We start from the raw sequence: 10,604 nt of genomic DNA on the forward strand, positions 1-10,604 counted from the left end.
ATTTTGAAATCATAAACGTAATAAAATAAGAAAATATTTACTAAACATACAACCATGAATATCCACTTTGAAACTCGGCCCCGAAGAAATCTACGAAGCCTTAGCTGCGAAATTAAAGTTGTGAAATCCTAACTGTCATGCTTTGAAATCGTAAACATAATAAAATAAAAAAAATATTTACTAGCCTACAAGCATGAATATTCACTTTGAAACTCAGCCACGAAGAAAAGTATGAAACCCTAGCCGCGAAATGAGGGAGAACGGGTGAATATATCATTTTTGAAATAATGAAATGACGGGGGAAGTAATTAGGATTTAGGGATTTAGTCTATGTGGAAGTGGAACCTTATTGACATGCACTGTGGCATCCACATGATATTTAACAACTTCTGTTGATAAGAATGATACTTTTGATTCAATAGTTTGATGGGAATGATAGTTTTGAGCCGGAATATAGTTTAAGGGTAAATATGAGCTATTTCGAATATAAGGGTATTTTTGACCCTTTCTATTTAGTCTACGTGAAAGTGGAATCCTATTGGCATGCAATATGGCATCCATATGGCATCCACGTGGCATTTAACAACTTCTGTTAATAAGAAGGGTACTTTTGATCCAATAGTATGACGGGAAGGGTAGTTTTGAGCCGAAATAAAGTTTAAGGCTATATATGAGCTATTTCTAATAGTTTAGGGATATTTTTGAGCCTTTTCCGTAACTATAATAAAGTTATTTTTAAACGCGATATATTGAAATACTTCAAGGATTACTACAATCATATTTTTAGGGATAATTTCAAAGACCTCTATAAAGGTTTCGCTCTATAACACTCACATTCCTATGCTTAACAATATTATGCATACCTTTTATTTTGATTCATTTGTAATCAATCTTTAAACCTATTTAAAATATATATAAATCAACTATGATTTGACAAATTTGTCCTTTCTTTATATTAATTTCTTCATATATTAAAAATGGCTCATTTAATAAATATTTTTAAAATAAATCAATATGAATAAATGTCTACTTTTATTTGGAAAAAAAATATCGAGTGTGTATATATATAATACATATCATAGTACTAACCTATTTGTGTTGATTCAGTTTTAAAGTATTTATCAAATGAGTTAGCTTTTTAATACAGTAATGTGCATTAATATGAAGAAAGACAATTTTCTCAAGTTATCTTAGATATATATTTATTTTAAGCAGGTTTAAAAAAATAGTTTTTTTAAAAATAAATAAATAAGGGAGACAATCATAATATCATAAATCACAAGAAAGTGAGTGTTAAAGAGCATCCATCTTTTAACTACTCCATCTGTCCAAATTTATATGACTTATTTTCTTATTTAGTCATCACAAACAAAGAAACATTTTTATATTAAGTAGCATTTTATACTTTAAAATCTTCATTTTATCTTTGATGAAATATGGAATCTCCGAGAGTCAAAAAACCTCTGACCCCCCTCTCTCTCAAATTATCACTAAATTTGAGTATCTTCATTCAAGCGATAGCGCAAAAAAAAGTTACAGTGCAAAAAAGAAACGAGAAGAAGTGAGAGGTTGAGGGCACGGAAAATAGTTGAGTCCGTCAGACTCGATGGCCAGGAGATTTTATAAGCTTTAAGAAACTAAAATAAATACTTTACTTTATGTTTTTCTATAATGCGCTTCAGTTATAGTCCAATTTCCTCAACAACTCTACCTAGATGTTGTCTCTTTTAGCTCAAAACAACACCTAATACAAATCAACTATAAAAAGTAAAATGTTATAGTGAATTGAACTTTAAACAACAAGAATTGAAATGAATGTAACTTGATAGGAACGTGTTCTCTATTAATGACAATTCATTCTTACAATTAAATCAATATTAAAATTTTGTTCGTACTTTCTCTATGTGGTGACTCTATTTTCTTTCATATTTTGCAGCATCAACGAGGCGTTTTATATATGAGTATATAGAGGTCTTATGCTTTTCAACTCAACATGGATTGGACCAAGAATTCAATATTCTAATCTAAGTTTGACTTGATTTTTCTTCACGCATTTGATACTTTTTATCTTATTTTACGAATCTTCTTCCTCATGTGTAAATATGATTAATATTTTCATATTTTTTTTACTCCTTATTTTATCGGATTTTTTGTAATCCTAATTCCACAAGCAAACATTTTATGCACTTGAAATATGTTTTTGGCTTGATCAATAATCTCCTATGGTCTACTATGGAGGACGTGGTTCCTTCATTGTTGTGATGCACTTTTGGTAGAAACATTTTATTGTAGACATGGAAAGAAAATTTTGATTACATTTTAACATTCTATAATGCACACTACTAGTTGTTGAGACCTATGAATGACCTTATTCTTGTATATGTTTGTTAGGTAGTGCTACTCATTCGTTAATTCAAAACTCGATATTCTTAATCTTGTCACTATAACTCATTGTTCTTTGATTAATAAATTTTCATCTTTTAATAATGACTAAGCCATAACATCTCATACCAATTGCATAACACTTCATTGTAGTGGCATGTGTACTTAAGTGCAATTCTTCCCCCAAAGAACTAACTTCATGTTGATCATCACAAGTTAGTAAGATATGAACTCTTAGCTAAGTTTTTCATTGGACTAACTTTCCACCCATCACAACTCAATAAGTCAGTAGTAATAAGTGGTAAATTTTACCACTTATTTGTGTCCTTTTTTGTGATTTTGTTCATTCTAATCATGAAATGAGACTACTAATGTTTGTTTTATGAGTATTTAGGTGAAAAACTATAAAAGAAGGATAGATGAGGAAAAGAGCCAAAAAGGAGCTAAAATAAAGAGATGTTACAAAGAGGACACTGTCAAGTCCAGCAAAAGTATAAAAATGGACCTAGATATGTGATCTCACATCAAGGTAAGAAGCGAAGCCCCTAAGATTGTCAAAGAACAGTGGATCCTCACACCTGCAAAGAAACTTTTGCCACAACAAAGGTCACCCTGTGACTAATGACCTCTCCTATGACTAACGGGGTACAATGTAACCCAAAGTTGTCTTTCACACTTTTGAATGACTCAAGGTGAATTAAAGATATCTTAACTCTTCGGAAACACATCATTGACCTACCATCAAGAGAAAATCATATTTTGATAGGATAGAGTCACCATTCAACTTGAATAGTGAAGATTGAGAGCTTAAATGTGTATATCTTTAGACCTTTCTTCAACTCTTGATTTAGCTTGATGATTCATAGTTGTAGTGTTTGATTTTCATATTTGGATATTGTGTTAAAGATAAACAGTATTTAGGTTTTGATTCTTGTTTTGTGCATTTTTAATTAGTTAAAAATAGTCTTGCTTATGATATGGGTCTTTGATTTTCTAACTGATCTGATGCTCTAATTGACTTCAGAAAGAGTGATGAACCCAAGGACTTTCCTATTAAGCTTGATCTTGTCTGAGGAAGAGGATTAAGTGTAGGAAAGTTTGACTAGCACGATTTGAGAATTGGATGGACTAGAGCTTGAGAAAGTTTTGATCTGGGTCTAACCTTCATCTTATGGATTTGAGCTCGAGATAGGATAATCATAGTGTTGTCATATTGGTTGTTCATTTTTCTAAACTTGATTGTGATTGAGAGATACAAATGGTACTTTAGAAACCAAGTCAAAGTTGACTTAAGCATGATTAACTTGATGATGTTTGGTTATTTATGATAGATCTTATAAGCATGAATTGAATTCTCATTCCCAGGTATATTTGCCATCCTCAAGTCAAAAGGTCTTTGATCAATCTATCTTTTATTTTTATTATCTTAGCTTTAGTGGTTGTCCCTTGTTAGAACTCCTCCCCCCCTCCAAAAAAAAAATATGTGTATAAATTGTTGGATTCAAATTAGTGGCTTGTGATTCTTTATCTTTATTTATCACCACAACATTGTTAGTTGTGTGATTTGACCTCAACCTCATAAGTTAGGTATTGTTTTTGCATACGACCACCTACATTTTTAATTTGGGAAGTGGAGTGGAGTGTAATCGAAAAATGGTGTCGTTATTGTGGAGCAATTTGGTGAATTGATATAGTATTTATAGTTCACTTGTTTCTATCCACATTATGAATGTTTTTTTGTGTTTTTGTAGTTCTTATTTTGTTTTTTATATTTTTTTAGGAAACCAAGCTTAGGGGTTGCAATCCCTATGTTTATGACCCTTGCCCCTATTGTGGAGGACCTCATGTTGGGAAAAATATATAAAGACTTTCAAAATAAAGAAACAGGTGACATAATGGGAACTGTGAGTCAAACCTTGACTATTGTGATAGAGGATGAAAGATAGTTTGTTGCACTTGAGGGGTGAAATCCTTAACTTGCATCTCAACCTATGCCATAAGGTGATCTAAGTTGAGCTTGAAATCTTTAACTTGAAGACTGATGTGATACCAAAGCTTACGTAATGTGATACTCTTCCTCAAATGGTCAAGAGTGCTTAAATAAAGTTGGAATCTAACATGAAAGGGTTGTGTTTTAATATGTATGAAATCTTGGGTATTATTACACCTTCCATGCCAAAGATAATTCAAGATGCCACTATCAAGGAAATGATACTATAGTTGTAATAAAAAGTCAACATCTTCATCTCTAGTCAATTTGTAAGTGAGTTTGCCACTCAATGGAGACAAAATGATATTTCTTGCTTGAAGGCCAAGAAATGCATGATTTGATATTAACAACGTGGCCAATTACTCACCTCTTCCTTGCCTAATGCACCTCAACAAAAATTTGACTTGAACTTGATAAAGAGGTTCAAATATTCAAAGTGGAGGGATAGAGTGGGATGCATTGTGTGTACACTCTAACATCATAATCCTTAATCCGAAGTTGGGGAGGAGGTTCATGTACTCGAATTTTCACCCTGACCTTCAATTATGTGCTTTATGGGAGGAAACATTTCTTCTAAATTCTATAATTTAGTTAGTTTTGTTTTGACTAATCAATAATTTTCTAGTTTATTACTAAATTTGCAGGTGGAACTATCAACACTAGTATAGGGGAGTCATGTCACGACCCAGGGTTACCTCTTACATGTAACAAGGCATATAAGACCCCAAGAGGCCTCATACAAGTCACTTAGCGTATCCTAAGATAAAGTAATAGAAATGAGCGGGAACTTTTTAATACAATCAAAGTCTTTTAAAATATAAGCAGAAGTCTAACATATTTGTGTCAAACCATTTGAACAACATGAATAAAGTCTTGCATCACAGCTCATACAATAGTCCAAGACATAAAAGAAAAGCATAAAAATAGTGGTGATCACATCTTCGATCATAGTGAGGACTAAACCAAGCTTCACTTCCTTGATCAACTACGATCCTATTCACTAGTATGAGAATCAATGTCGTCATACCTTAAATTTGATAAGAATGTATGCAAGGGTATGTGATAGTAAAATCAAGTACTAAATATGATAACTAGCATAAACAACATAACATAAGAATTAGTAAACATAAAAGATAAGACATAAGCATAATCAAGGCATAATAACATCGTAACAAAAGAGCAATACTTTCTTAAGGACCCCATTAATGAAAAGCCATCACACCTTAGTCCTAATTCCTAAAAAATCTTGAAGATTGGGAGACTTAATCTTGACTTAGCTTCAATCTCCTTCTTCTTCTTCCACTTTCTGGAGAGAGAATATTTGAGAGAGGATTTGGATTTTCTTTGGGAATTAAGAGGATAGCTTAATTGTGTGAGTTTTGGGGTATGAAACCTTATGTATGTGGTCTAGGTTTAGCCAAAATGATACCACATTGATTTAATTAAAATCGTAAAAGCCCATATTCCACTAAAATGAATTCTAGCTTATGGACCACAAGACCACGACTGACAGACCGATGATGGACCAACGGTCCATCCTGGCAGTTGTCAAGTCTGGTAAGAGACTTTTTTCCAATCTATGGTTGTTGGGACCATGAGGCGTAAGCCCACCTATGATCTGTAAGTCCCTTCGTGGTCCATGCATAGACAACGTCTGTGGTGGACCTCTCCATGACCTTATTTATGACTCTGGCTTGACCTACGACCCATGGTTGGGTTCTCGTGGATGGCACCTACAATTTCCATAAATTGCTACTTAACCCTGGCTCGAATCCAGGGTGTTACAAGACACTCCTATGAAACTTTTTCTAATGGATAGACACCATAGGTTTGATGATACTTTCGCACTTGCAATAGTCAGCTAGGTCAGTAATAGTCAAAGTAGTCGTTTCTCATAGAAGTGATACCGCCAAAGAAAAATCAGAGGTGAAGGTGTAGCTATACTTGAACGTCTAAGTTCTTATCAAATGTATGAATGAAGAGCATTTATAACTCTTCATATTCGATCTTGAGTAAGTTTAAAACCCCTCTAAATTAATTTTTGATAAATTCACCTCACAATAACACACTTTACAACCTAGAAAATCAAATAAAAGGTCTCTTCAAAGAGCAAAAAGAGTTTTTCAAAGGATCTTCAAGAATCAGCTCTCCCTTTGTTAAATCTCTATGGAAAGAAGGTAAAAACTTGAATCACTTGCATTTGGTTTGAATTTTCTAGGTAATTTTATGCCTTTGTGTTGATTGAGATAAGAACATGCTAAACAATAGCTTTAAATGGGAGATTAGGGCTAAATTTTGGTTTTTTATTATGGTAGAAATTAACACATAAATCTAATACTTTTTGGTGTCTGAGCATGAATGTTTTTATGGAATGAGGATTTGGAATTTTGAGTACGAATTCCTAAGGTCAAAAGTTTGAAATTATGTGTTATTGATTACTTTGAATCGACAGTTGAATTTTGTAAATTGGCGTTTCACTGGCTTATAAGTTGTTGTCATGAACTTGTGTTTGAGGTTGACGTTGTATAATTCATGACTGGCAGTCGCATGAGGAAACTTCAATTGACAAAATTCTATATGTCCTTCTAATAAATACAAAGTCTAATGAGGAGAACTGTTTCCACATATATGATATTGCTCCTGTGACATTTCTTTTGCAAGAGTGAAGTGTGATTAAAGACTCAGCTTGTTGCTGCAAAGAACATCCCGCAAGCATGACTCCGCAATTTCAATGGTGCTTCCAAAAGTGTGATGTCACTGTAGAAATGCTATCCAACTCTCCTCTCAAGCGGAGCTCCTCAAATGTTGATCCTCCTTCCAAAATTGAGCAAGCTCTGTGAAATTTAAACCTAGATCCACCTTTTGTTTTTATATGGAAAACTAATAAGTGCAACCCTAATAACCCCCTAATTTCAATTAGATCACCTCTGCATGTATGACAATGCCATTGTCGCTTAGGATTAGTAGACATATGAATAGTTGATTTGCTGAGGACATTCAAAGAATTTCTTTAACCAACAATGTTTTTTGCGCTCCTTATTATTCATTTTTTTTATATTTGAATGCTCACTCAATTCATTTAAAACCATCTTCATTGCTTTTATCATCATAAAAATCCAATTGATTAAATTTTCAAAAAACTGTTATGTAATTCTAATTTTTGACCAATTGGATGACAAGTATTATTCTTGTGTTCCAAAATTCTTGAAATGGGATACTTAGGTACCCTTATCAGTACTATTTTCACCCTTTTTCTTGGACTTCCTATCACAAACAAACCATTCTTTCATTTCTACTTGAGTTAAGGCCCAAATCTACAACACCCAAGTTTCTCTCATCAACCATAATTATTTTGGGCATAGAGTTATTGTAATGACCCTCTAGGCCTTTTCATGCCTTCTTTTAATCACTGAGAGTATTCCTATAGTGACCCCAAGTCATTTATGGCTTGCCGGGACTGACAACTTGGTCACTCATTTGGTTTTTATGCAAGTTTCTGCATTTTGTAGCTTATGAAACTTGAGTGCTTGAATTCGGTAAAGATTCTCATAGTGTAATTTTGATGGTTCCTTTAGATCCAAAATATTGATTTTGATCTAGAAGAACCCTTTATGTGGATGATCAGGCTTTTGGGCTAATTTCAAGGTCTCTTGTAAGTTTTTGCTAAAAATGGATCTTAGGGGTGGCACCCAATTTTTGTTGGGACAACCTTAGATGGAAGTATTGAATGCGTTATTGAGTTTGGATCGTCGAATTCGGTGGGGTAGCATATTTCATTTGTGCATATGAAGTTCTGAATATTGAGCCTTCTGTCAGAGACTTAGAGTATTGGCTAACGCTTTGTGCGGCCCTCGACGACTCACTAATATTTCAAGTTCTTATAAATTCAAGGAAGCCTTTATGACTTAGAATCTCTAAGAGAATGCTTGGAAAAGACTTAGAAAGAACAAATAGAGAACTTTGAAGAAGGCTTGTGTATTACTTTGGAGAATGCTTTACAACTTTGCTTGACGCCTTTGCAAATGAAGGGCACCTCTATTTATACTACTTCTTAAGGATTAACATGCAATTAATATTTACTTTACAAGTCCCTAAGATATTTATACTTTGGTCCCCTTTCTATAGAATTCTACACTTTCTTGAAATATATAATGTATTCTAAAATTCTCCACATGTCACATCCGGGGAGCAACCCCTAGAAGTAACATGGCGTACTTGACCTCTCGGAGGTCTTATACAAGCCCATAGTTATCATTCATCACATTGTCATAGTAAATTTAGCAAAAAATTTAGAACTTTTCATAGCACATCATATGCTAGAAACATCACTTTATATATATATATATATATATATATATAATATATAAGCCATAATACATGTTTAGACCCTAAGTCTCTTTGCGACCTTAGACTCAACAACAATAGAATACATTAGGGATACAACCCTTAAAACATAATACATAACTATACAACATTAATCAAACTTTACATTACATGCGTAGGAAATCCTTGGAACGTAAGGACCCCTTTCTTTGATCTTGGGAATCACATATCAAGCTCCTCAATCATAGACATCCTTTAAGCATCCATAACCTACACTTTGTGTAAAAAGTAGAGAGTAATGAAATTAGTACAAGAATACACTAAGTATAACAACCATGCAAAAACATGCATTTAAAAGGGACATTTTCTTGAGATCATACTTCATGCATTTTGAGTAAATATTCATAAAACCTTTAGACAATAACATTTATATCATTAACATACTTCATATAAACATATTTAAAGGCTAAACATTACATAATATCACATATAGAATTATGACATTTTCAAGTCACATTACAGTGAGCTAACTTCCCTTTATAGTGAGTATTCCTTTCTTTTATTCATTAATTTCCCAAGTAACCCTCTAGTGATACTTGGTGAAATGCATCACCTTAAGGCCCAAGGAAAACATACATATAACCCACATAAGACAACACATATCATCACATAAGCATAATATATCAAAGACATATTTAAGTCAAGATTCCTTTGTCTTTACAGTAAGCTACTGCCGTTTATACCTATTTTTACTTCTTTTCATATACATGATTATAAGACCTTATTCATGACCTTAATCTTAGTCTACTAGTTCAATGCACATGTGAAGCCCCATAACCTCACACATGCTTAGTAAACTCTTCATGAGACCACAAACCTTAACATTTAATTCATACATCAACAAGTAAGTGAAGACAACTTCATTCATGTTAATATAAGACCTTCACCATATAGTCATTTAGACCAACATAGTGCGTATAAGGATAAGATCACATCTTATAAATTCATAACATGCATATCTTCATAATAAGTAGACAAATACTACAAAGTCATGCATATGGACATAAGCATAAACATAGACATTAGGTCACCTTTATAGGACTTCCTAAGGACATACTTATGCAATGTCTAGATGGGTTCATTACTTCAACCTATCCTAAATAACCTCCCTTAAGTCCTCCTAGTTAGGATCCTATTCATTTACTTCCATTTGTCTATTTTACTTTAAGGAAATTATAGCCTTAACAGACACTAAGACCATGGGTGCTAAAAATGGAATTTGGTGTTGTAGAGCCTTACACCAATATAAGGTGTTCCTATCTACCCAAGGTGGAACATTAACAAACATCCTAGCATCCTAAGTGAATTCACTTTTCTAGATCCTATGTGGCAAGCATAGTTTATGGAACTAAGAGATAGGTATGATCCCTCCACATGCCACCTGGCAATTGGGCCTCCTCTCATGAGAAAACATGGGTGAACCTTCCTCAAAGAGAAGTCATCACCTCATATGGATCCATAGGTGAGTATTACTCTAAGGGAAGTCAACACTCTTTAAGGAACAAATGGTGAATCTTCCTCCAAGGGAAGTCAAGACCTCTCAATGTCAAGTTCACTTGGTGCTAAGCTAAGTTCCCTTTTTGAAAAGCCTTTATTATATTTTCATAAAATACAGGCTTAGGATATTCATTCATCATACTCTTATAGCATATTCAAGCCTCTATCTAGTTTATAGTATTCTTGTATAGACCTTTTAAGGCCCATCTATTATCTAGATCATCATTCATGTGTGTGTGTATTCATATGTAAGCAAACCTTCACATAACAAATAATGTCACACATGTTCATATATCAATGCATGAGTCTAGATGTGTACCTATATGAGAAATCCTTTCATATCAACACTCCA

The sequence above is a fragment of the Solanum lycopersicum genome, chromosome 9 (genome assembly GCF_036512215.1).
Source record: "Solanum lycopersicum chromosome 9, SLM_r2.1".
NCBI classification, from domain to species: domain Eukaryota; kingdom Viridiplantae; phylum Streptophyta; class Magnoliopsida; order Solanales; family Solanaceae; genus Solanum; species Solanum lycopersicum.